The following is a 27,838-nucleotide window of genomic DNA, read 5'->3' as shown; positions in this document are numbered from 1 at the left end:
GGTTAGTATATTGCGACCATAAGACGCACCCCCCACTTTCCCCCAAAACAGCCTGCCTCTGTTCGCACAGCCTCTCAACCATGTGCAGGGTGGAGTTCCAACTTGTTGCAACGTCTATGATTAGGCGGTGCTTGGGGAGGTGGAGCAATTGCTGCAGCTTCTGCATATGACTGGAGTGTACAGCCGAGCAACGGATGTGCGAGCACAGTCTTCACATCTTATGGAGCAGGGATGTTAACTCCGGATAATTATTAAGGAAGCACTGCACCACCAGGTTCAAAGTGTGAGCCAGGCAAGGTATGTGTGTGAGTTTTGCAAGGGCTATGGCTGCCACAAAATTACAGCCGTTATCACTAACTACCTTGCCTGGCTCAAGATGTAGACTGCCCAGCCATGACTCAGTTGGTCGCTGCAAGTAGTCGGTCAGTACCTCCACGGTGTGTCTGTTGTCACCCAAAGACATCATCTTTAACACAGCCTGCTGACACTTACCACTAGCTGTTCGATAGTGGGACACCTCATGTGCAACACTGCCAGCTGCAGATGGAGTGCTCGTGCGACTGCGCTCTGTGGACGAGCTTTCGCTTATGGAGGAGGAGGAGGGTTGAAAGCCTACAGCCAACTGTTTCCTATACTGTGGGCTAGGCAGCACTGTTCCACCACCACTGTCCCCTGTGGAGCCTGCATCTACCACATTAACCCAGTGCGCAGTGATGGACACCTAACGGCACTGGCCATGCCTACCTGACCATGCATCTGTTGTGAGGTGCACCTTTCCACTCACTGATTGCTTGAGTGCATGGACAATGCGGTCTTTCACATGCCGGTGGAGGGCTGGGATGGCTTTTCGAGAAAAAAAGTGCCGACTGGGTAGGTCGTAGTGTGGGACTGCGTAGACCATGAGCTCGCGGAAAGCTTCGCTTTCAACCAAACGGCAGGGCATCATCTCTAATGAGATTAGTTTGGCCATGTAGGCGTTCAAACACAGTGTATGCGGATCAGAGGATGAGTACTTTCTTGTCCTACTCAGTGTCTGGTAGGGTGAGCTGGACTAGAGAGCTGCATATGGGGGAACTAGCGGTGGAGTGAGAGCGGGTTGGTGATGGTATTGGTGGTGATGGCCTAGATTCTGTGTTGTGTTGCAAAACCATTGTGATTCCCTGAGTGCTTTGGCCTTGCGATGACACCTCAACATTTAGTGCTGGTGGTGTGCTTAACGGTGGCGGTAGCAGTGGTCTTACAGTCGGGGAAGCGATGGAGCGTTGCTGACTACCTTCAGTCAGAGCAGGTGCACATGTGCTGCCTGAGGTTTTGTAGTCCGTCCACGCTTGCAAGTTGGTTAAATGTCTAAGCATGCAACTGGTATTCAATTTTCAGAGTTGTTTACCTAGGCTAAAGGTCCTTCCGCACTTCTTACAGGTAACCTTTGCCTCATCAGTAGGATTTTGGACAAAGACGTGCCACACTGCACTCTTCCTACTATGGTAGACATTTTCTGGCCTTGCACGCTGTGCTAAATTGACCGTCTGGCCAAGCTGTCCTGCAACTCTTAGTTTTTGGTCCACGTTTTTGGACAGCTACGGGCCTGCCAGGTAACCGCTGCTGCGATGTCAATGCCTGCTGCGGATCCTTCTCCTTATCTGAACTATTGCCAGCACCACCCTCCCACCCCCCCCCCCAATGGATGCCAATCCGGGTCAAGAACTGGGTCATCAATCACCTCCTCGTCAAAGTCATCTGCACCTTCCTCTTTACCTTCCTCTGTGTCACCGTGTAAGGTGGTAGAGTATGCGGGAAGGGGCACCTGAGTTTCATCAAGGTCAGATTCTCTTGGTGAATCTACCAGCAGAATCATCTAGCAGTGGCTGTGCATCAGTGCACTCTGTCAGATTCATCTTGGACTGGGGAATTCAGGATTTGAGTGGATAACCCAGGCATGGAATGTGAAAAGAGCTCCATAGAGTAATCTGAAGTGTGGGCTGCCGCATCCTTAACTTTTGGTGGAAGTGAAGGACACAAGGAAAGGTGTTTTTTCCTGACCAGAACCCTGCACTGACGACTCTGTGCTTGCAGGTTTCGAACGTTCAGAAGAGGAGGCAATAGAGCTGGTGGCTGTGGCTAAAAGTTGGAGTGCTTTGAAAAAAGCAGATTGAACAGCACTGTGCACAGAGCAATGCAGCTATCAGGTAGCCTTAAAAGGCAGCCTAATCACCACCAGCGCTGCTGCACACAACAAAAATCCTCCCCTTTCACTGCACACTAACTGTACAGTGAAAGGCGCTATCAGCAGAAGCTATTTTTTTTTCTTCTTCCCTGCCTAACGCTCTCCCTATTCAGAATCAGCAGCAGCACCTCTCCCTATTTTAAGATCGGCAGAAGTAAGATGGCGGTCACGGCCTTTTTATAGCCACTGTGACGCCACACAAAGCCAGCCAATCACTTCAATGCCCTTCTCTAAGATGGTGGTGGCCGCTGGCCATGTCATCGCGTTGCCCACAGTGTGCATCCTCCATCATTGGCTGAGAAAAGATGCTGGAAGCATTATTTGAAATGCGAGTTTGGCGCGCGGGTCGGTGACCTCATGGCCAACCTCACGCTATGGTCGGGTTTCGATCGGATGTCACTTTTTAGGTTATCAGCTGAAGATAATGACTGTGGGATTGCAAGTCAGGCACAGTGCAAACCAGCTAATCTGTGTAAGGCCGGAGTCACACATGACATATTAAAAAATCGGTCCGTTTTTCACGGACAAGAATCGCACAAATGTTTCATGAACAGTGATCCGTATGTCATACGCATGCAATGCGAGGATGCGATTTACTTGCATCTAAGCATCCGTGTGACATTCGTACAGTGAGATTTTCTTGTCTGCTTGCAAATTGGACATATAACGGTTTTTAGGCCTGAAAGTAATTTAAATCCTCATCAAGAACCCTATTTATTGGTGGCACCCTCCAATCTTTGCAGTAGAGTCCGTGCTTGTGTTGTGTTCTTCCTGCTTTGTGACAAACATGTCAGACAGACTTACTTTTAACACAACTGAGCGTGTGCTTTACAGCTGGGTTTTGTCCCGAAGTTTTGGGCAGCCAAATCCAGTGATTGTGGATCCGAGGAGGCGGAGATCAATGTGGGTCCAATTCCACCTTCTCTATGCATCTCTGCATAGCCATCCGGACAAGTTCTTTCAATATTGTCGGATGAGCCTTGCTACATTTGATATTTTGCTGGAGATTGTGTGCCCTGGGATCACCTTTAATGACACCAGGATGCGCAAATGTATTTGTACAGCGGAGCGGCTTATCTTTACGTTACAGTATGTATTAATCCTCTGTTGATGATGTTTAAAACAGCCTAGGTTATTTCATGGCCTTATACCTTATTTTGCTCTTTTTTTTTTTTTTTTTTTTCCCCCCCCTCACATAGCACTTGTCCATATTTCTCGCTAGTGTGACTCAGGCTTTACCTGCACACCCAACACTGAGTTCCTTGCTCTGATGCACAGTGTATACAAGGAGATGCCAGTCAGTTATGTTGGTGGGATTATACACAGAGCAGAAGTCTTGTCTCTGCTACATATCCATCTGATAAAAGAGGTGTTCTATGAAAACTACACCAAGCAGTTATGTAAGGGCGGGATCACGCATGCAAGAAACTTCGGCACTCGGATCGAAGTGTGTGGCTGCATGTATTTCTATGTTTGCATGAAGAATTTGTTGAAATTTCTCTGAACTAATCTCCTGATACCTTCCCTGACGTAATCTCAGGTTCTCCCAAGACCTCCTTCTCTCCTCCATACTTATTCGCTCCTCACCCATCCACCTCCAAGACTTCTCCCAAATATCCCTCATCCTCTGGAATTCTTTGCCCTAGCACGTCTGACTATCAACCACATTCGGATCCATCAGATGTTACCTGAAAACTCGCCTCTTCTGAAAAGTTAACAGCCTGCAACCCCCCAACCTACTGTCTGCTTCCCCACCATACTGTAGAATGTAAGCCCGCAAGGGCAGGGTTATCTCCTCTCTGTAGCAGTCTGTGATTGCTAGTTTGCTTACTGTAAGTGATATCTGTAATTTGTATGTAACCCCTTCTCATGTTCAGCACCATGGAATTAATGGTGCTATAGAAAAAAATAATAAATTTCATTGAATTAATTCTTCTCTCTACCCGTGAAATCATCCCCATGCCATTGGCTGCAACACAAAACCAAAACATGACTGATTCACCCCCATGCTTAATGGTTGGCGAGATATTATTTGCCTGAAATTCTGTGCCCATTTTTCTCCACACATACCTTTGATGATTGTGGCCAAGGAGTTCTGTTTTAACCTCATCGGTATTGTTCCCAAAATGCATCAGGCTTGTTTAGATGTTGTTTTGCGTACTTCGCATGCTGAATTTTATTGTAAGGATGCATGAGAGGTTTTTTTCTGATAAATCTTTCATAGAGACCATATTTCTGCAGGTGTCTCTTAAAAGTAGAATGATGTACTACAACTCAAGAGTCTGCGAAATCTTTCTGAAGGTCTTTTGCAGTCAAACTGGGGTTTAATTTGCCTCTCTAGCAATCCTACCAGCAGCTCTCACTGAATATTTGCTTGGTCTTCAAGACCTTATCTTGACCTCCACTGTGCCTGTTAAGATATTTTTAATTAAATTTCCAACTGAGGCTGCGTTAACGCTATAGCATAACGAGATAGCGTTATGCTGTACCGCTAGCTTCATATGCTTCTGCTCTAGCGGTGACCGAGCCTCAGATGCTGCAGCCCGCATCCGAGGCTCACTCACTGAATGACTGCACATCGCTAGCGCATGCAGATTATGGCATGCATTGACGATGCGCCCGATAATGGGGGTTAATGGCAGCATTAATGGACTGTGTTATGCCGCGGTGTAATGCAGTAAGTCTAACGGACTGCCATAGCACAGTGTGACCCCAGCCTTAAGCAGTGTTTAAACAGCTGTTGTAAAAATCGGTCAAATCCACAATTTGCTCCTAAAGCCTAGGGGAGTCCAAAATGTTCTTTTTGGCTCATAAACAGACCAGTATAGTTTAAGATCTGTATTAGTTGGGGGCATTGTTGGGAACCTTTGCTTTAAGCTACCGCACTTGTCAGTGTATCCGTTTTTACCATCTTTGTTTCACCAGTAGTATTCTCATAAGCTTAAATAATGGAAAACTACACATTGCAATAATAAAAACAGACTGCACATAGATGGAATCCATTTAATAATTTTTATTTATTTTTTTGTAAAAAAAATAAAGTGAAAATGTGAATAGTTCCTTAGCCTAAAATGAGTATTTGTTCTGTTGGCAAAAAACATGGATAGAACATGTATATGAAAAACACAGGTCTGAGTGAGGCCTAATGTCAATCATTGCAAAGGCAAACTAATCAAAATCCAGGCTTCTGAATGAGGCTTTAGGCTCTCAAGGCCAGATAAATGTTGTGCTCATAACGAGAGATGGTTTTAGTTGCTCATATTATGTGCTTCATCTATTTGTAAAACTTGCTGCTGGGATGGAAACTTGGCCTAGCATAGTACATACCTGGCTAAGGGTAATTTTACATGCTGCAATCGCAACATAAATCAGTTATATATGCATTAGTCTACTTTCACACTTGCATTGCTTGTAGCTGCGTCGGGCAGTGCACGGCTGCTGCTAAGCTCCGCCCACGGCTGCGCCTCCTCTGGTCAGCTCAAAAACACATGAAGAAAAAAGTATATGCACACAAATGGGGATCACCACACAATAATGTAGTAAAAAAATATATCAATTTTATATTCGTGAACACAACAAGCAGACACTTAGTTTAAAAACAATTAAAATGTCTGAACAAACAGACACACATAGCAAAACATAAACAATGGGTCATATTAATGAATAGTAAAATACTATGGGTCCCAAAACTAACCATTCAGTCAAATAACAGATATCTGCTGATTTTCATAGTCTAGGGTCTAACAAAGCAATTTCAAGCACAATCTTATTCATCTCCATGATATCATAATATTGTTTACAATTATACCAAAGTTTTTAACTATCAAATCCTATGAAAAAATACTCTGATTACATAGAAGATGCACAGACAAATAATATGTCCTAAACATATACCATATTCTCAGCATGTTAACCCCTTTCTGCCATCTGACGTACTATCCCGTCCATGGGACCTGGGCCCCTATGCCCATGGATGGGATAGTACGTCGGCGCGATCAGCGGCGCCCACGTGGTGAGCGCCGCTGATCGTGGCCGGGTGTCAGCTGATTATCACAGCTGACACCCGGCACAATGTGTCAGGGGCGGTCACGGACCGCCCCCGACACGTTAACCCCTTGCACACTGCGATCAAACATGATTGCGGTGTACCGGGGGTTAAAGGGAAGCATCGGCAGGGAGGGGGCTCCCTCCGTGCTTCCCTGAGCCCCCCACGGCAGCGCAATGTGCAGCGCTGCTGCCGGGGGCTCCTTTCCTCCAGGCCCCCGAATCCAAGATGGCGACGGGGGCCTGAGGAAGCTGGCTTCCTCAGTGCCTGCAAAGCGCAGGCATGAGGAAGCCTTCTGCAGTGCCTGTGTCAGATCGCTGATCTGTCAGTGATCTGTGATGTGACAGATCAGCGATCTGTCACAGGACAGTGATGTCCCACCTGGGACTATTTAATAAAGTAAAAAAAAAAATAAAAAAAAGTGTTAAAATAATTAAAAAAAAATCGCCAAATAAATTAGAAAAAAAAAAATATTCCCCCCAATAAATCCATTTTTTGGAAATAATAAAAAAAACAAAACAATAAAAGTACACATATTAGGTATCGCCGCGTCCGTAATGACCCGCCCTATAAAACTGTCCCATTAGTTAACCCCTTTAGCGAACCCCTTAAAAATAAAAATAAAAAACGAAGCAAAAAATAATGATTTATTATCATACCGCCAAACAAAAAGAGTAATAACACGCGATCAAAAAAATGCATATAAATATCCATGGTACCGTTGAAAACGTCATCTTGTCCCGCAAAAAACGAGCCGCCACACAGCATCATCAGCGAAAAAATAAGTTATAGCTCGCAGAATAAAGCGATGCAAAAATAATTATTTTTTATATAAAATAGTTTTCATTGCATAAAACCGACAAAAACATAAAAAAACGACCTAAATGAGGTATCGCTGTAACCGTACTGACCCGAAGAATAAAACCGCTTTATCAATTTTACCGCACGCGGAACGGTGTAAACGCTCCCCCCCAAAAGAAATTCATGAAACGCTGGTTTTTGTTCATTCTGCGTCCCAAAAATAGGAATAAAAAGCGATCTAAAAATGTCACGTGACCGAAAATGGTACCAATAAAAACGTCAACTCGTCCTGCAAAAAATAAGACCTCACATGACTCAGTGGGTCAAAATACGGAAAAATTATAGCTCTCAATATGTGGTGATGCAAAAACTATTTTTACAATAAAAAGCGTCTTTTAGCGTGCGACAGCTGCCAAATATAAAAACCGCCATAAATAGTAAATCAAACCCCCAGATATCACCCCCTTAGTTAGGGAAAAATAATAAAATTAAAAAAAAAGTATTTATCTCCATTTTCCCGTTAGGGTAAGGCTGTGTGCACACGCTGCGGATTAGGTGCGGATTCATCCGCGCGGATTTTGTAAAATCCGCAGGTGAAACCGCAGGTCAAAAGACCTGCGTTTTTACCTGCGGATTGCTCTGCGGTTTTGTCCTGCGGTTTTTCATCTCCTCAATAGAGGAGATGGCAAACCGCAGGAGAATCCGCAGAAAGAATTGACATGTCAATTCTTTCTGCGGATTGAAAACCGCAGATAATCCGCGCGGAAAATTCCGCACCGTCTGCACTGCGGTTTTTGATTCCCATAGGGAATCATGGTACTGTACACCGCAGCAGAAACTGCTGCGGGTCCGCAGCAAAATCTGCAGCGTGTGCACACAGCCTTAGGGTTAGGGTTAGGGTTAGGGCTAGGGTTAGGGCTCAGATTGGGGTTAGGGTTGGAGTTATAATTGGGGGTTTCCACTGTTTGGGCACATCAGGGGCTCTCCAAATGCAACATGGCGTCTGATCTCAATTCCAGCCAATTCTGAGTTGAAAAAGTCAAATGGTGCTCCTTCCCTTCCAAGCTCTGCCATGCGCCCAAACAGTGTTTTACCCCCACATGTAGGGTATCAGCCTACTCAGGACAAATTGCAAAACAATTTTGGGGTCCAATTTCTCCTGTTACCCTTAGGAAAATAAAAAATTGGGGGCAAAAATATCATTTTTTGTGGAAAAAAATGATTTTTTTATTTTCACGTCCGAGTGTTATAAACTTCTGTGAAGCACTTGGGGGTTCAAAGTGCTCACCACACATCTAGATAAGTTCTGTGGGGGGTCTAGTGTCCAAAATGGGGTCACTTGTGGGGAGTTTCAATAGTTTAGGTACATCAGGGGCTCTCCAAATGCACATGACACCCGCAGACCATGCCATCAAAGTCTGAATTCCAAAACGTCACTGCTTCCCTTCCGAGCCCCGACGTGTGTCCATACAGTAGTTTTCTCCCACATATGGGGTGTCAGCGTACTCAGGCCAAATTGGACAACAACTTTTGGGGGTCCAATTTCTCCTGTTACCCTTGGGAAAATGAAAAAATTGGGGACTAATTGATCATGTTTCTGGAAAAAATACGATTTTTTTATTTTCATGCCCTGGCATTATAAACTTCTGTGAAGCCCTTGGGGGTTCAAAGTGCTCACCTCACATCTAGATAAGTTCCTTAGTGGGTCTAGTTTTCAAAATGGGGTCATTTGTGGGGGGTTTCCACTGTTTAGGTACATTAGGGGCTCTCCAAAGGCAACATGACACCCGCAGACCATTCCATCAAAGTCTGCATTCCAAAACGTCACTACTTCCCTTCCGAGCCCCGACGTGTGCCCATACAGTAGTTTTCTCCCACATATGGGGTATCAGCATACTCAGGACAAATTGGACAACAACTTTTGGGGTCCAATTTCTTCTGGTACCCTTGGGAAAATAAAAAAATGGTGACTAAAAGATCATGTTTGTGGAAAAAATACGAATTTTTTGTTTTCACGCCCGGGCATTATAAACTTCTGTGAAGCACTGGGGGGGTCAAAGTGCTCACCACACATCTAGATAAGTTCCTTAGGGGGTCTAGTTTCCAAAATGGTGTCATTTGTGGGGGGTTTCCACTGTTTTGGTACATCAGGGGTTTTCCAAACGCGACATGGTGTCCGATCTCAATTCCAGCCAAAAAGTCAAATGGCGCTGCTTCCCTTCCGAGCTCTGCCATGCGCCCAAATAGTGGTTTACCCCCACATGTGGGGTATCAGCGTACTCAGGACAAATTGCACAATAACTTTTAGGGTCCTGTTACCCTTGGAAAAATAAGAATTGAGGGTGAAAAGATCATTTTTGTGGAAAAAATGATTTTTTAATTGTATGGCTTTATGTTATAAACTTCTGTGAAGCCCATGGGGGTTCAAAGTTCTCACCACACATCTAGATAAGTTCCTTGGGGGGTCTAGTTTCCAAAATGGGGTCACTTGTAGGGGGTTTCCACTGTTTAGGTACATCAGGGACTCTCCAAACGTGACATGGCGTCCAATCTGAATTCCAGCCAATTTTGCATTGAAAAAGTCAAACGGCGCTTCTTCCATTCTGAGCTCTGCCATGCACCGAAACAGTGGTTCCCCCCCCACATATCAGGTATCTGCGTACTCAGGACAAATTGCACAATAACTTTTGCAGTCCAATTTCTCCTGTTACCCTTGGTAAAATAAAAAAAATTGAACCTGAAGTATTTTTTTTATGAAAAAAAGTTAGATGTTCATTTTTTTTTAAATATTCAAAAAAATTCCTGTGACGCACCTAAAGGGTTAATAAACTTCTTGAATGTGGTTTTGAGCACTTTAAGGGGTGCAGTTTTTAGAATGGTGTCACTTTTGGGTATTTTCTATCATATAGACCCTTCAAAGTGGCTTCAAATGTGATGTGGTCCTAAAAATAAAATGGTGTTGTAAAAATGAGAAATCGCTGGTCAACTTTTAACCCTTATAACTTCCTAACAAAAAAAAATTTTGGTTCCAAAATTGTGCTGATGTAAAGTAAACATGTGGGAAATGTTAGATATCAAGTTTTTTGTGTGCCGTATCTCTGTGATTTAAGGGCATAAAAATTCAAAGTTGGAAAATCGCGAAATTTTCAAAATTTTCGCCAAATTTCCATTTTTCTCACAAATAAACGCAAGTTATTTGAATGAAATTTTACCACTAACATGAAGTACAATATGTCACGAGAAAACAATGTCAGAATCACCGGGATCCATGGAAGCGTTCCAGAGTTATGACCTCATAAAGGTACAGTGGTCAGAATTGTAAAAATTGGCCCGGTCATGAACGTGCAAACCACCCTTGGGGGTGAAGGGGTTAACAGCAGACCAGATTCAAAAGATATAAACAATATGAACCCTTTTTTCCAGCAAGATATCACCTGGTTTCTGAGGATAAGCAGACCAAGGGTTAAGTTAGATGGGACCCCCAAACCCACGCATATCGACACAGTGATGTGTCTTTCTCGAGGTCAGTTTAGCATTGGGTACGCAGGCCATGCGCAGGTATGCGTTTGTCGGCGCATGCGTCCTTTTGATGGTGCGCCAAACGCACCGTGTTGCATTTTGGTGAGCTCGGCGCATCGTCAAAAGGACGCATGCGCCAGCAAACGCATATCTGCGCACGGCCTGCGTACCCAATGCTAAAGATAGGGTACGCAGGTCGCATGCAGCATCATGCGCCCATAGGCGGAGCTGACCAGAGGAGGCGCGGCCGTGGGTGGAGCTTAGCGGCCGTGCGCTGCCCGACGCAGCTCCAAGCAACGCAAGTGTGAAAGTAGCCTTCTGAATGCCAAGCCATCAAGCAAGTGTAATTTTGGTTTATACTTCCATGAATCAATTACAATATACCTCTGCATCCATTATTTTCCACGCAACACCTATTATTTTTTTTCCCCTTTCTTGCTTTCCAAGAGCCGTAACTTTATTTTTCTGCCACAGGTGTAAGCTGTATAATCCTGAGCTTGCCCCTCACACGTAGGGCACACATCCATTGTTCTGTGGATGTCGCCAAGTGGTTAAAATCTGCCCTGGATGTCACATTCCGAAAATAAATGGTCAGCAATTTGTAGATGAGAACTTGAGCTTTGCCTTTTTCCCATAATGGCGTTCTTGGTGCTATCAGTGTGATCAACTGTGGGTAATATGAAAATTTAAATCTATGTTTTGACCATTCACTTATAAAACCAAATTCTAAGGGTATAATAATTATAGGAAAGATTAGTATCTCCAATTGGAATGAGATTTTTGTTATGCAATGTCGCATCTTGTCATGGTTTAGAAGAGCTGTGGCATCACGCACCCCCTCCTCCCATGCCCTTCCTAGCTCCATCCATTTTGGTGGACTTGGGAGAAACTGGAGTAATGCCAAAAGTAGCAAAATTTAAACTCCACTCCAAGTTTTGCCTACTTTTTGTTACACTTCAATACTTTTACAAAATAATTCTGGCATAAGGGCTTTGATCAGGTCCATAGTTTTTACGTCAGTTTCCTCTCCTAAAACAGTCTGAAAAAGGTCTCAAAAAATGCTCAAATGAATGAACGTGTGCATCTCAATGTAAAAATGACTTTGCTGTTGAAATGTTCAAGGGCTTTTCCCATCTACAAGATCCTTTCCCAATATGTAGTAGTTGCAATAATTAGCAAATACCTTCAATTAGAGATATAGAATAGTTTTTCTGATTTTCTGTTACTTATGTGCAGGCATTGCAGGGCATTAGGTATCCATGGTTACGACCATGGATACAGTGACAGCTAGTTGCTAGAGGTCATAACCATGGATACCTAGGGCCCTACACATGAGGGAAAAAGACATGGCAAATCAGAAAAACTATACTACATTTCTACTTGGAGGTATTTTCTAATATTATTGCATCTGCTATATATTGGGATAGGATCTTGGGGACAGGAATACCCTTTTAATTTTTTTTTTTTTTTTTTAACTGTCTCAGGATTACAAAGATCCCAGGAATTTTTAAAAGTGACCTGATCATGCATTTTCCACTCAAAAGACGCCCAGGTAACTTTTAAAGTGTTTTGCCAGTGTTTTTGCTTCAAAAACCACTACAGGGTCCTTTTTGGTGAATGGAGTTAAAAAAGAAAAAGAAAACTCCCCCTGCAAAAACTGTGTCACACACACACACACACTCAGATGCGCGCGTGCGTCAAAAAGCACCCGTGAAAACTACCCTCTCACTCAAAAATAGAGATTTTGGGAAACCAGTGTTTTTTGAACAGTCTTCTACTTGGAAAAACTCAATGGGTTCACATGCTTGTAAAAGACTTGGTAATATGGAACGGAATGGAGGGTGTCATTCAATGCACTGCTGTTAAAGACTCAATGGAGATTAAAACTTGAGAAAGTTTAATGTACAGGTTTAAATGTCAATGCGTTTTGAGGCTAAGCGCAACCTCTGGATCAGGACGGAAACCTAACTATGTCTATCAGAAAAGGAAGTAAAGACTTAGTGTGCACATAGCCTTAGGCAGAAAACTAAGTATGGGACCATTAGAACAGAGACCTTTGCTGTCTATGTCTATCACAGGCTCCAGTAATATGTCAGGAAGAGAAGTAAAGCACCTGTATGACAATGACTACACTTGCTGGTGTCCATCACCGCCTGTACATTCTTTGGCAGAAAGTGTCTTCGTGACCGAAGACTAAAAAACTTATGTGACTTCAAACCTGCAGAAGAAAAGAGGGCGCTGGTAAAAGAGAAGATGACATCTGTTACTTTTCAGTTTCCTAGCTTCAGATTCAGGTTTGTGAGGTCAGCCTGTTTTTACCCTTGTAGCTAATGGCATTTGCATTGCCCATTTATAGCTCCCAGTAAGCTGAGATGTCTATAGCCTCAGGCATTCCCATACATAGCTACTGAGCTCACTGCCCACTCAGCCATTCCAAGCTTCCTAGAGAACAAGAGGCCCTTCCCGTACATGGCTGTCCAAGTTTTATCTATCGGAGCAGATGGAGCATTTTAACCACTTTTCTTTAATGTCACCTTCGAATCATTTACCAAACATTCATCTGTGAAAACCAGAAATCGTAGACTAAAAATCAATGAAATGTAGGAGTTTCTGCACATTAGTATAACCCAGTAACAAACTGCCTGCTATACTGTCAGGGTGTCAGTAGCAAGGGACTTGTAGTGCATTGTTCAAATCTATAAGTTTTATGGATTATCTGTTTGTGGGAATGAGTAATAGTGTGTATTGTAGCATGTGCTTATTATTTTTACTCCTTGGCTTAGTTTTTGCATGACATTCTGTTATCAGATGGTGATTTTCTGTTTTAAAGTGCAATGTGTACAAAAAAATACCAACCAGGATCCTTACATGATTATCACTTGAGAAAGAAAGTTACATTAGTCAAAGGCTTCTCAGTCAAATGTAACAGTGAAATAAAAGACTTTAGACCATGTTTACTTTTCCATCATCCAAGCTTTGAGGCCTTTATTTGCCATGTATTGTGGCAAGAAGGAGCAGGAGGACCAGACTATGGGTGGCATAGCCTGGTCCTCCTGCTCCTCCTTGTCCCGGTAAGCTCCCCTGTGGTCTGTTTTTCATGTTACTTCGCTGCAACGCGCAGCGGTATTACATTACACTGGCGCCCTTGCTTACTTTCGTCTTTTGATGTCTAATTTTGGACTTAGTACTTGGGTGTGTGTTTTTCATACTATTATGCGCAGCAAACGGGCCTCCATGGGGATGCAGTCTGGGGCTCATTTTCCATCTTGATGGAGGAGTGGGGCGCTCTGGGTTGATACTGTCTATTTTGTCTGGTTAAGCACATTACTTATGTATTAATTGTAGTACTTTACTCTAATAAAAATTGATGTTTTAATATGCTAGTTATCGCATGCTCTATTGTGTTCTCCTGGCTTCTTCAATTATGGCAACTTTGTATGAAAAAACAGCAATTAGAGATGAGCGACTTTGCCTTTTCTAGGGTCGAGTTGGGTTTCATGAAACCCGACTTTTGCAAAAGTCGGGTTGAACGAAATCGGCCGACTATAGCGAAAAGTCGGAGGCCAACTGAAACACGAAACCCAATGCAAGTCAATGGGGAAGCAAAGTCAGCAGGGAGTGGAGGACAGTAAACACACCTACAGTGCCCATTTCAATGCCATAAACATCAATTCTTATTACTTAAGCTTGTCAACCTTAATTTACTTCATAATAATAGTTACGCATTGAAAAATGGGGGTTATTTGGCTAAAGTTGTGGGGGGGTAGGGCTGGCTCCAGGTTTTCATGTGCCCTGGGCCAAAGAGTGTCAGTGCGCCCCTTTAACACATACCACAACTCATGATGCTCCGATACGGCACAAAAATACAGGTATAGTACAATGACAAATACTTCACTGCTTACATGACATGACTGATCTAATTTAAATTGAACAATAGCTCAAAAAAAGGACAGTATATTACTCCATACAGTGTGATGGCCACCAGATTGTGCGCTGTGATAAAAGACTCCGGGATCGCCTTTGCTGGGGTCAAAGGTCACGTGCGTTCAGCATGAAACTCGGGCGCAGAGCTGGGATTCGTGTATAACTGACACTGGGTCAGGTTTATTAACGGTGAAAGCAATGCAAATGGAAATAAAACATAAAACAAATCCTTGCCTGTCCGGCACTAACTAAACAATGGACAACCTAACTACCAACTGGCGGGCTTCTCCCGTCCAGCCAAACCACAGTTGCAGTGGGCACTGCTTTCACTCACGTGTGTCTCTCACACAGACAGGCTCTCTGTGTTCCCAGGCTGAGACACTCACACAACCACCTGGCATCCTTTTATATCCACCTCCCATTATTCATTAGCAAGCAGGTGCGATACTGACCAGACTAGGCCACATAGGAAAGGAATCTGGGCGAGATATACCTGCCCTCATCCACTATTCCCACATGATTCTCACAGCGCCATACAGAATAATGAGCCCCATATATTTCTCCATACAGAATAATTGGTCACATATAATGTTCTATACAGTATATGATGAGCTCCACATAATCCTACAGTATATGATGGTCCCTATGGTCGATGCTCCAGTGTGTTATGGGCCCAAATAATGCTCCATATATAATGGGCCCCATTTCTAATGCTGCAGTGTATAATGGGCCCCGTAAATGCTGCTCCAGTGTCTGATGTCCCCCATTTGGAATGCTCCAGTATATGATGGGCCCCATTTTTAATTATCCCAGGTGTGGTATGTGAAAAGAGCTCCATAGAGTAATCTGAAGTGTGTGCTGCCGCATCTTTGACTTTTGGTGTGGGTGAAGGACACAAGGAAAGGGGTTGCTCCTGACCAGAAACCTGCACTTAAGACTCAGTGCTTGCATTTTTTTTAAACTTCAGAAGAGGAGGCAATAGAGCTGGAGGCTGTTTCAGCAATGTAAGCCAAAAACAGTTCCTGATGCTCTGGCTTTAAAAGCAGTCTAGCTACTCCCAGAAAATGGAGCCTTACAGGCCTTCCAGAGCTACACCATGACGCAGGCTCAACACCTCCTGCCTTAGCTGCTATTGTGTTTTTGGCACTACCAGCAGATGCACCACCATCAGTACCAGGTGGCCGCCCACGTCTGCGTCCTCTTCCACCATACTTCCTCATGTTTTTGAAAATGGACCCAAAATACCAGCAGATATATGGTACTGTATCAGAAGCGTACAGCTCTATACAGTCTAGGGATAACAGTAAATCTCCATATATATTTCATGAATCATACAGAGACGCTCACAGGCTCAGTATGGATTATACAATAAAATAAAAAGTTGAAAAAGGGTACAGTATCTGAATCTCCGTATACACTTCAGGAGGCAGACACAAACGCTCTCAGGCCCAGTATGGATTACACAAGAATATGAAAAGCTGTAAATGGGTAATGTAACACAAGCATACAGCTGTATACAGTGTTGGGGTAATCTTAAAGCTCCAAATATATTGCCGGAGTAACAGACAGACGTTCAGTGGCTCATTATGGATTACACCAAGAATCTAAATAGCTAAAAAGGTTACTGTACCAGATGCATACAGCTGTATACAGTGTTGGCCAAATTTGAAATCTCAGTCTGGGTTTGACCATAATAAAAATGTTGTAAAAAGGTACTGGATAACAAGATAGCAAGTATATATATATATTATAGGGTACAACTGAAATCTCCTTATACATAATCCCGTAGTCACTCTCAGACGCTCACTCAGTATGGATTTGACCGTAATACTAAATGTTGAACAAAGGTGCTGTATAACAGGATACAAGCGGTATCGAGTATAGGGTAAAAACTGGTATCTCCGATTCACCGTATATATAGAAGGCGTAAACCACACACACACTCACTCACTCACTCACTATGGATGATACCGCAATAAAAAATTTTGAACAAAGGTACTGTATCGGCACATACTAGGTGTATCCAGTCTAGGGGTAATTGTACATTTCCGTCTATACTTCCGGAGTCAGACACAGACACTCACAGGCTCAGTATGTATTACACCAGAATTTAAAAAGTAGAAAAAGGGAAAGGTATTCGAAGCGTACACCAGTATACAGTGTTGTGGAACTTTTAAATCTTCGTACATATTTCAATCTCAGTAAGCCCGTCCAGACTCTCCGCTACTGGAAACTACATGGATACAAGTACAGACGGAAAGTCGAGTGTTAGCAGAAATTTGGGAATTACTCATTGCGGGAAAACCTCCCGGTAGATGTTGCAGAGGCGATGCAGACCCTCAATTACTAAGTCTGTGGAAACAGCGAAAACGGTTCTCTGTGAAGAAAGGATTGCTTTATCGCAGTAGCGTGGATCACATCACCGTTACTCGCCTCCATCAAATTGTGATCACAGGGAGAGATGTTGACATGGTCCTCACTGCCTATCATGATGTGTCTGGTCATTTTAGAGTGCAAAAGACAGAAGCCACAGGCCATAGGCGATTCTATTGGATTGGCATGAGAGGAGACATTGAAAAATGCTGGCAGTAATGTCACACGTCTGTGACTATCACAACTGTGAATGGTGATCATAAAGCACCACTGCATCCTCTTGTAAGTTGATGTCCATAACAAATGGTAGCCATTGATCATCTGAAGGTAGAGGCCAGCAGGACAGGCCGTAGCTACATCTTAACCATCATCAATCAATAAACCAAATTTCTAGTGGCCGTCCCTGTGAAGGATTTAACTGCCCAGACTACACAGCGGTGGAGCAGGGAGAGGTAAGTATTGCAACTTGCAAGTGCTGTGGCCATGACCAAGCAGGGGGGCACACTCGTGATCGACGGTACTGGCACAGGGCCCCTCAAAGCACGCTGGTGTGTCTGATGGCGAGTGGGCCCCCCCACCGTCAGAGACACTGTATTGTACTATGAGGGGCCCTGTGCCAGTGCCGTCGGCCATCAGTGGGCCCATCCTCTTGTTCAGAACAACGGCACTTGCCCGGGTGCACCAGGTGTTGATCCCAGCCCTTGGGGCGGGGGGCAGCCCAGTTAGGGAGATTTAAAAAATGGCATATGTTGATGTGTTGGCTGGACATTCTGCTGCTGCAAAGGGCAGAATTGGGCAAGTGCAAGGAAGAGGAGGACAAAAGTGAGGCACTTTTCTGGTAACCTATGTGTCATCAGGGGAAAGTGGGACAAAATCCTTTGAAACCCATGCATGGTTTATTTTAATGAAGGTTAGATCATCAACATTTTGGGTCGACAGACGGGTCATTTTTTTCTGTCAGGATTGATCCAACAGCACTGAAGATTCTTTCAGATAACACACTAGCAGTCGGGTAAGTGAGCTCCTGTAAGGCATATTGTGCCAATTCAGGCCAGGTGTCCAGTTTAGAGGCACAATAGTCAAAGGGGAATGACCTGTGAGGGAGAACATCAATATGGGAGAAGTAGTTTGTAACCATATTTGACAACTGCTGTCTCCTGTCACTTTTAATTGATGCAGTATTACCAGTCGTGTGAGCGGTACTTGAGAAATCAGTCCACAACATGGTCATGAAACCCCTGTCTCCAACGCCACTTTGGCTGTGTGCACCACGAACACCTCTTCCATTGTGCCCACTACGGCTCGTGGGAGAACCAGCACCGCTGCTGTGTGCTGGGAAAGCCTCAAACAAACGGTTTACCAGAGTTGCTTGTTTGTTAGCCAATATTATCTCTAGGTTCTCCTGTGGCATGATGTTGTGTAATTTGCCTTTGTAGCGTGGATCGTGGATGCTGGCCAGCCAGTAGTCGTCATCCCTCCATCATTTTGGCAATGCGAGGGTCCCTTTTTAGGATCCGCAAGGCATAATCGCACATGTGGGCCAATGTTCCAGGTGTCAATGATGCACTGCCACTGCTGGGTGGTGGAGCACTTTCTAGCAAATCCACATCCCTAGTCACGCACAAACACTGTACCTGACCTTGGAATGCCAACATTTTCTCTTGCCCCCTGAGAAGCATCCTCCTGCCCAAAATAATCATCCCCCTCCTCCTCTTCCTCCTCCACCTCGTCCAGGACAGTTCCCTGACCAGATAATGGCTGACTGTCAGCAAGGCTTCCGTCCTCCTCCGCTGCAGACACCTGATCCTTAATGTGCGTCAAACTTTGCATGAGCAGACGCATAAGTGGGATGCTCATGCTTATGATGGCGTCATCTGCGTTTACCGGCTGTGTGCATTCCTCAAAACACTGAAAGACTTTACAGAGGTCTTTATGCTTTGATGACGGCACACCCGACAATTCCATGTCTTCCCTCAAACTGCCTGCCCGTGTATCCTCCAACAAATGCATTACAGCCTGTATCTGTTCGCACAGCCTCTCAACCATGTGCAGGGTGGAGTTCCACTTTGCTGCAATGTCTATCAGTAGGCGGTGCTTGGGGAGGTGGAGCAATCGCTGCAGCTTCTGCATACGAGTGGAGTGGATGTTTGAGCGACGGATGTGCGAGCACAATCTTCGCACCTTATGAAGCAGGGATGTTAACTCTGGATAATTATTAAGGAAGCACTGCACCACCAGGTTCAAAGTTTGAGCTAGGCAAGGTATGTGTGTGAGTTTTGCACGGGCTATGGCTGCCACAATATTACGGCCGTTATCACTGACTACCTTGCCTGTCTCAAGATGTAGACTGCCCAGCCATGACTCAGTTTGTTGCTGCAAGTAGTCAGTACCTCCGCGGTGCATCTGTTGTCGCCCAAAGACATCATCTTTAACACAGCCTGCTGACGCTTAACACTAGCTGTTCGATAGTAGGACACCTCGTGTGCAACACTTCCAGATGCGGATGGAGTGCTCGTGTGACTGGCCATGCCTACTGGACCATGCATCTGTTGTGAGGTGCACCTTTCCACTCACTGACTGTTTTAGTGCATAGACAATGCGGTCTTTCACAAGCCGGTGTAGGGCTGGGATGGCTTTTCGAGAAAAGTGCCGACTGGGTAGGTCATAGCGTGGGACTGCGTAGGCCATGAGCTCGCAGAAAGCTTCGATTTCAACCAAACAGTAGGGCATCATCTCTAATGAGATTAGTTTGACAATGTAGGCGTTCAAACACCGTGTACTCGGATGAGAGGATGAGTACTTTCTTGTCCTACTCAGTGTCTGGTAGGGTGAGCTGGACTGGAGAGCTGCATATGGGGGAGCTAGCGGTGGACCGGATGGAGTGAGAGGGGGATGGTGATGGTATTGGTGGTGATGGCCTAGATTCAGTGTTGCAAAACCATTGTAATTCCCTGAGTGCTTTGGCCTTGCGACGACACCTCCACATTTAGTGCTGGTGGTGTGCTTAACGGTGGCGGTGGTCTTACAGTGGGGGAAACGATGGAGCGTTCCTGGCTACCTTCAGTCAGAGCAGGTGCACATGTGCTACCTGAGGTTTTGTAGTCCGTCCACGCTTGCAAGTGCATGATTACATGTCTAAGCATGCAACTGGTATTCAAATTTCGGAGTTGTTTACCTCGGCTAAAGGTCCTTCCGCACTTCTTACAGGTAACCTTTGCCTCATCAGTAGGATTTTGGACAAAGACGTGCCACACTGCACTCTTCCTACTATGGTATACATTTTCTGGCCTTTCACGCTGTGCTAAATTGACCGTCTGGCCAAGCTGTCCTGCAACTCTCTTAGTTTTTGGTCCACGTTTTTGGACAGCTACGGGCCTGCCAGATAACCGCTGCTGCGATGTCGATGCCTGCTGCGGATCCTTCTCCTTATCTGAACTATTGCCAGCGCCACCCTCCTCCCCCAATGGATGCCAATCCAGGTCAAGAACTGGATCATCCATCACCTCCTCTTCAAAGTCATCTGCACCTTCCTCTTTACCTTCCTCTGTCACCGTGAAAGGTGGTATAGTAGGCGGGAAGGGACACCTGAGTTCATCAGGGTCTGATTCTGGCTCAGTAGACTGCGAGGGCAATGTATTGCTCTGGGTCAATGTACCAGCAGAATCATCTAGCAGTGGCTGTGCATCAGTGCACTCCATGTCAGATTCATCTTGGACTGGGGAATTCAGGATTTGACTGGATAACCCAGGCATGGTATGTGAAAAGAGCTCCATAGAGTAATCTGAAGTGTGGGCTGCCGCATCCCTAACTTTTGGTGGGGGTGAAGGACACAAGGAAAGGTGTTTTTTCCTGACCAGAACCCTGCACTGACTACTCCGTGCTTGCAGGTTTCGAACGTTCAGAAGAGGAGGCAATAGAGCTGGTGGCTGTCTCGCCAATGTACGCCAAAACCTGTTCCTGATGCTCCGGCTTTAAAAGCGGTTTTCCTACTCCCAGAAAAGGGAACCTTACAGGCCTTCTTGGGCCAGAGGATGATGCAGGCTCAACACCTCCTGCCTTAGCTGCTATTGTTCTTTTTTCAGAACCAGCCGATGCAGCACCATCAGCACCAGCTGCGCCCCCCTGCCCACGTCCGCGGCCTCTTCCACCATACTTCCTCATGTTTGGGAAAATGTACCAAAAATATCAGCAGATAGATGGTACTGTATGAGGAGCATCTAGCTGTGTAAGGTGTATTAAAAAAATTAAATCTACGTATATATTTTGTTAGTCACAGACGCTCTCACAGAATGTATTTGACGGTAATCCAACAAGCAGATATTTGGAACTGTATCAGAAGTGTACAGCTGTATTAGTTTTTTGTGTAACTAACAATCTCCATATATGTATTTCGGAGTGTCACACATACACGCTGACTCTGTATAGATGTGACTGTAATGCGAACGGCAGATATACAATACTGTTTGAGAATCGGACAGCTCTATACGGTGTCTGTATGGAAAATTGTAAATCTCCGTCTATTTTTATACGGACTGACACACACTGTCTCTGTATAGTTTTGACCATAATCAAACAGCAGATATACGAAACTGTTTGAAAAGCGGTCAGCTCTCTAAGGTGTAGGTCTGGAAAAATGGAAAATCTCCTAGGCTTGTTTTTCCAGAGTCACACACAGCTTCTATTTGTCCGTGATACAAGGCGGTACACGGTAGTGTGTAAGGAGCGTGCACCGCTATACAGTGTCTGTATGGATAATTGTCAATCTCTGTCTATTTGTATACGGACTGACACGCTGTCTGTTTAGTTTTGACCGTAATCAAAGAGCAAATATACGAAGCTGTTTGAAAAGCGGACAGCTCTACATTATAAGGTGTAGGTCTGGAAAAATGGAACATCTCCTCGGCTTGTATTTCCAGAGTCACACCCAGATAGCTTCTATTTGTCCGTGATACCAGCCGGTACACGGTAGTGTGAGGAGCATACACCGCTATATGGTGTGTGAAAAAATGAACCCTCGGTAAATCACCAGAACAAAATAATAAAAGTTGGAGTGCTTTGAAAAAAGCAGTTTGAACAGCAGTGTGCACACAGCAATGCAGCTATCAGGTAGCTTTAAAAGGCAGCCTAATCACCACCAGCGTAGCTGCACACGACAAAAATCCTCCCCTTTCACTGCACAGTGAAAAGCGCTATCAGCAGAAGCAATTTTTTTTTTTCTTCTTCCCTGCCGAACGCTCTCCCTATTCAGAATCAGCAGCACCTCTCCCTATTCTCAGATTGGCAGAAGTAAGATGGCGGTTGTCGGTCACGGCCTTTTATACCCACTGTGATGCCACACAAAGCCAGCCAATCACTTCAATGCCCTTTTCTAAGATGGTGGTGGCCGCTGCCCATGTCATCGCGTTGCATCTGTGTCCGGTCCGGAGGTGCTGCGGGCGCAGGATCGGGCTGCCGGGGAGAGAAGGCCGGGAGTGAAGCCGGCGCGCAGCTGGGAGTGAGGCCTGCGCACGGCCGAAAGTAAGGCTGGCGGACGGCCGAGACTGAAGCCAGTGAGCGGCCCGGAGTGAGGCCTGATGGCTGGCAGACGGCAAAGAGTGAAGCCGCCGCGTGCAGATGGGCACTAGCCCGGAGGTAGTTACCTTGGCTCTCGGGGGTGCTGAGGGCATAGAGATGGCACCGCCAGTATAGAACGGCTGCGCAGGTGCATAAAATGGTGATATGACCCGGAAGTGAGAGTTGCTTCTGGGTCGGGGGAAAAAAAAGATGAATGATGAACCCAGCGCTTAAGGGGGAAAAGCTGCATAAAAGCACCGGCCAGAGGACGTACCAGTGCGCAGCAATGTCATCCCCATGTGACCCAGTTTTGCGCCCACTTGAAGACACAGTGGTGCCTTCACGCAGCAGCAGGAGAAGCAGCAGTGGATGCTCAAAGCAGAGCAGTTCCACAGACAAAAGTGACAAGAAGTTAGGTCGCCCCTCATCTCAGCCTGCGCCTTCGCCCCTACTGCCGGTACCATGCTGAGCAAAGCTTTACTGGTGAGTGTTATTATCACACCTGTCAAACTGATGGGCCCTTGTTTCTGTATACCCCCTAAGGCTAAAAGGACGGAAAAATCTAAGCATGAAGAATGTGCCTTGTGCTCCCAGCCCTTTCCGGATAGTTGCCCCAAGACATTGTCAAGTCTGCATTGGGCATACCCTGTAGGAGGAGTCCTTGGCAAGGACAGAGGATATCCGTCTTATGATTAGTGAAGAACTGCAGGCCCTAGGGGGTTCCAGCAGTATCAGGGGGCAAAAACTTGGTGGGGAAATCTCATCTCGCCTAGGTCCAGATCCCCTTCAGACAGTGGGGAGCTTGACTCAGATTCATCTAAGGAGTCATTTTCTTCAGAAGAAGAGGAACGCTTGTGTTTTCCTACAGACAACATTAACAACCTGGTCAAATCAGTGCGAAACACTATGGGGTTGTCAGATACTAAGGATCCCAAGACTCCTCAGGAAATAATGTTTTCGGGTCTCTCCCAACGGAAAGGTCGAGTCTTCCCAGTAATCCCGGCGATAAAAGAGTTGGTGAAAAAATAATGGGGGAAGGAGGGGCAGAGAAGGTTTCTGCCTGCAACATCCAAAAGGCAATATCCCTTCGATGATGAGGATCTAACCTCCTGGGCCAAGGCCCCCAAAGTAGATGGGGGCGTAGCCTCCACTTCCCGCAAGTCTTCCTTACCAGTGTAAGATTCCGAAATGCTGTCTGACTCCCTGGTTCGTAAAGCGGATGCTCTCCTTTAAAAGGTCCTGGGAATCATGCACAAGGGCCTTCAAACCAGAAATAGTGGTCACTTGTACCGAGAGGTCCATGCTGGTTTGGGTAGACCAGCTAGAGGAAAATATAAAGAATGGTATGTCCAGAGATAAGCTGTGTCCTCCATTTCTCTAATCAGAGGCACAGTAGCTTTCCTGTCAGATGCCTTGGCTGACTCTCTTCGCCTAGCAGCTAGAACGGCAGGGCTAACCAATCAAGCCCGTCGAGCCCTGTGGTTAAAAAGGTGAAAGGGTGATGCACAGACCAAATCCAAGCTCTGCGCTTTACCCTGCCAGGATGAGTACCTGTTTGGTATAGTATTAGATGAGATCCTCACAAAAGCAGGGGAGTGAAAAAAGGGGTTCCCTAATCCATACGTTTCCATCTACAGGAAAGCTTTCACAAGATCGTTCGCCAGGAACAAGGATTATAAAAACCAGAACCGCTGGGCCAAAAAAGACTTCAGAAGGGAATCTGTTTGGCTGACGTCCCTTCAAGTCTGGAGATAAAGTCCGGTAGCTCCAACCTACCGGTGGGTGGCAGGTTATTGCATTTCTGCCATTAATGGAGAGCGATAACAGCTAACTCCTGAGCCATTAACATCGCAACATCTGGCTTGAGATTAGAATTTACTCTGAATCCTCTGGACTCCTTCCTATTGACTTCTCTAAAGTCCCATGCCCAGCAGGAGGCTTTAGAGTTGAAAATCAGAAGCCTATTGTCCAAGCAGGTTCTAGTGGGGGTTCCGGCAGATCAAAGGGGGAAAGGATTTTACTCTCCCTTATTTCTGGTCTCTAAGCCAGATGGCTTTTAGAACTATAATCAACTTAAAAAAGCTGAATACCCTTTTAAGATCTCGAACCTTCAAAATGGAATCCATTCGATCAGCCATAACTTTTATTTCCCAGGTGCTGCATGACAGTCCTGGATCCCAAAGATGTGCATTATCTCCCGATAAATATATCGCATCAACGTTTCCTCCGGGTGGCGGTCGTAGTGGAAGGACAAATCCGTCATCTTCAGTTCACGGCAATGACCTTCGGGTTATCTATGGCGCCCAGAGTCTTCACCAAACTGATGCTGGAGGTGATGTTGTACTTACGATTAAAAGATACCTTGATAGTCCCATATTTGGACAATCTTCTGGTGGTAGGAAAATCTACTTTTCAATGTAAACAGCGACTACTGGAAGTAATTTCATCTTTACAGGCTTTAGGCTGGCTGATCAACTGGAAAAAATCCAGACTACACCTGGTAACCTGCCAGACGTTCCTGGGCCTTCTGCTAGGCTCAGTAAGTCAAAAATGCCTCCTACCAGAAACAAAAAAAAATAACAATAAAGTGAGTTCAGCAATTGGCAGTCCGAGGATGTCCTTAAGGGAGGGCATGTCCCTACTTGGCTCCCTGACATCATGTATCCCTGCAGTACAGTGGGCTCAGTTTCACACTAGGAAATTGCAGAGGGCCATCTTACAGGAAGAAGAAAGACTGCAGGGACAGTTGGAAGACATAATATCTCTATCATCGGAGGTAAATGGGTCCCTGGTATGGTGATTGGATCCAAATAACCTCTCAGAAGGTGTTCAATGGGTAGTGAACCCTTCGAATGAAATTACTACGGATGCTAGCCCCTTTAGGTGGGGAGCACACTTAGGTGATAACTGTTACAGTTGTGCTATGATGGGGAGACAACACTAGAACAACCTGAAAGTGGACTCTCTGGGTCACGGCTCCAGAGCCCCCGTGGGCGAGAGACCAGGTGGAGCCACCCCCTATACAGGGAGTGCTAGGGGCAGGCCCACAGGGGATGGAGCAGTGACAGCCGGAGCCAAAGGGGCGACTGGGGTAGGCACCAGGGAGACAGAGGTGGAGAGTATGAGCTGTAACAGAAGTGGGGTTACTGAGACCACTGAGCGAGAGGTGCGAAGGGACCAGGAGCACCTGGGGATGGCGGAGGCTGCAAGAGAGAGGGAGATATAGTAATACAGTGGACAAGGACCTCAGGGTGGACAGACAAGGGCACCCGTAGGCAAGAGGTACACAGACAGCCTGCCAGAGATGGTAGTACGGAGGGAGACACAGGAGCATGGACAGAGACAGGGACACGGAGCGAAGCAGGAGGAGGAGAACACAGACTCTGCCAGTGGTAGCGCAGGCAGAACAGACAAGGTAGCGGTATAGGGCCTGAAGGAAGGGCGAGCGCTGGCCGAGCAGACAGCGTCCCCGCATTGGATAAACAGGCATCTTACCTGGGTTGACGCCAAGAAGAAATAGGCGGTGGGTGCCGCCATGTTGGGGGCGGAGCCACCGCGTCACTGCTCCCAGAAGTCAGAGCGCCGAGTGGAATGTCGGGCGCAGGGCCGACGCCAGGGACGCCAGATGTCCCAAGCGGGGACGCGCCGTGGAGCGGGAGCATGCCGGGAGGTGAGCATGGGATCGCGCATGACAGTACCCCCCTCTACTCCCCCCCCCCCCCCCTTCCTAAGGCTGTCGAGAAATCGTTTCATGATAAGGGGAGCATCAATGTTTCGTCGAGGTTCCCAGGATCTCTCCTCAGGGCCGAAACCTCTCCAATCGACCAAAAACAAGGTTCTTCCCCTAACTGTTTTCATGGCGAGTATATCCTTAACCTCAAAGATATTATCAGAACTGCTAGGTTGGGGATTTTGAGAAGAAGCCGAGTGGAAGCGGTTAAATACCGCAGGTTTGAGGAGAGATACATGAAAGACATTGGGGATTCTCAGCAGGGCGGGCAATTTCAACTTGTAGGCCATGTCATTGATACGCCATAAGATTTCAAAGGGGCCAATGTAACGTGAGCCCAACTTATAGGAGAGGATCTTTAGTCTGATATACTGTGAGGATAGCCAGACTTTATCCCCGGGGAGATACGGGGGAGCGTACAAATGTTTTTTGTTGGCATACCACTTCATTCTGCGACTGGCTCTCTGGAGCCTCTTTGGTGTCCCTCCAAATCTGTGAGAAGTCCACAGACAAGGAGTCCGCCGCCGGTACACCCGAGGTGGGGGAAACAGGAAGGGGGATGCCGGGATGTTGTCCAAAAACCACAATAAAGGAGACTTGGAATAAGCTTAACTGGGATGATTATTGTATGCAAATTCAGCCCACGGAAGAAGAGAAAACCAGTCATCCTGGTGAGCATTGGAAAAATTCCGGGGGTAGGAAGTTAGGACCTGGTTGACCCGCTCAACTTTACCATTCAACTGGGGATAAGCTGAAGAAAATTCCAGGGTTATCTTCATCAATCCGCAGAGAGCTCGCCAAAATCGTGAGATAAACTGGACTCCTCGATCTGAGATAATATGCTGAGGGAAGCCATGGAGTCAGAAGACGTGGAGCAAGAAAATCTTCGCCAACTCAGGAGCAGAAGGCAAATTGGGCAATGGAACAAAGTGGGCCATTTTGGAAAACCGACCAACGAACACGAAGATAACAGTACATCTTGAGGAAGGTGGTAAGTCGGTGACAAAGTCCATAGTGATGTGGGTCCACGGGGTTGTAGGCACGGGCAATGGATGTAAGAGCCCTGGAGGAAGATGTCTAAGGACTTTGTTCCTGGCACACGATGGACAAGAAGCGATGAAATCCAACACGTCCTGGCGAAGCGAAGCCCACCAATAGTGGCGGGAGACGAGAGAGAGTTTTCTTGACTCCTGCATGTCCAGAAAATTTAGACGAATGACCCCAACGCAGGACCTTCTGCCTGTCTCCACTTCAGACAAAGGTTTTACCCGGTGGTGGAGAAAGCATGCTTAGCGGGGCCACGGTAAGGATTTTGGCCAGATTGATGATATGCGTAGGTCCATCCTCATTGTCCACAGACAAAAATGAGCGGGACAGGGCGTTGGCTTTGATGTTCTTTTTCCCTGGCCGAAAGTGGAGTTCAAAATCAAAGCACCCGAAAAACAAAGACCATCTGGCTTGCCGTGGGTTAAGCCTTTGGGCGGACTGAACGTAGGCCAAATTCTTATGTTCCGTGAATATTATGACCGGATGGACGGCTCCTTCGAGAAGATGGCTCCACTCCTCGAGGGCTAGCTTTATGGCCAAAAGTTCTCTGTCTAAGATGGAGTAATTTCATCAGGAGCGGAGAAAGCTTTAGAAAAGAATACGCAAGTAACCATGTGACCAG

At 45.9% G+C, this 27,838-nt stretch overlaps 1 protein-coding gene across 3 annotated transcripts in view; it reads left to right on the top strand.

Annotated features, from left to right (window-relative positions):
- The window catches only part of LOC141100585 (elongin-A-like), a 90,117-nt gene that overhangs the window by 12,113 nt on the left and 50,166 nt on the right, over positions 1-27,838 (top strand). Inside the window, exon 2 of one of the 3 annotated variants that reach the window (XM_073589147.1) lies at positions 12,074-12,141. The exons of the other annotated variants lie outside the window; for them this stretch is intronic. The gene's annotated coding sequence lies outside the window, so the exon portion shown is untranslated. The remainder of the gene's footprint in view (positions 1-12,073; positions 12,142-27,838) is intronic. 3 annotated transcript variants of the gene reach the window in all.

This window comes from Dendrobates tinctorius, unplaced genomic scaffold (genome assembly GCF_039654945.1).
Source record: "Dendrobates tinctorius isolate UK_male_01 unplaced genomic scaffold, ASM3965494v1 ptg000107l, whole genome shotgun sequence".
Taxonomy (NCBI): domain Eukaryota; kingdom Metazoa; phylum Chordata; class Amphibia; order Anura; family Dendrobatidae; genus Dendrobates; species Dendrobates tinctorius.
The sequence above is the reverse complement of the archived record's forward strand: the minus strand, read 5'-3'. Positions and strand labels throughout refer to the sequence as shown.